Source organism: Carlito syrichta, unplaced genomic scaffold, assembly GCF_000164805.1.
Source record: "Carlito syrichta isolate Samal-C Ts95f unplaced genomic scaffold, Tarsius_syrichta-2.0.1 Scaffold117897, whole genome shotgun sequence".
NCBI classification, from domain to species: domain Eukaryota; kingdom Metazoa; phylum Chordata; class Mammalia; order Primates; family Tarsiidae; genus Carlito; species Carlito syrichta.
The window spans coordinates 231,984-232,241 of record NW_007061993.1 but is presented as its reverse complement, the minus strand read 5'-3'; positions in this window follow the sequence as shown (position 1 = coordinate 232,241).

The window sequence follows — 258 nt, the reverse complement described above, 5'->3', positions numbered from 1 at the left end:
CCCGCGTTAACCCCCGCGGCGCCGGCTGGCGGCGACTGAGAAGGGGGAAGGGAGGGTCCTTTGGACTGGGCGGCACTTCCGTCTCCCCCACCGTGTGCCCAACGACAGGGTCGCCCCCGAGGTTACCTCCGAGGTGGGCAGGCCCCAACGAGTGGACCTGCCTGACGACCCCAGCGTCCGCGAGACCCCAGAGCGGTGCCAGCGGCCTGGAGCAGGGTTGGAGTTCTCCCAGCTGGGCCCTGGGCGTGGATGCCCGGA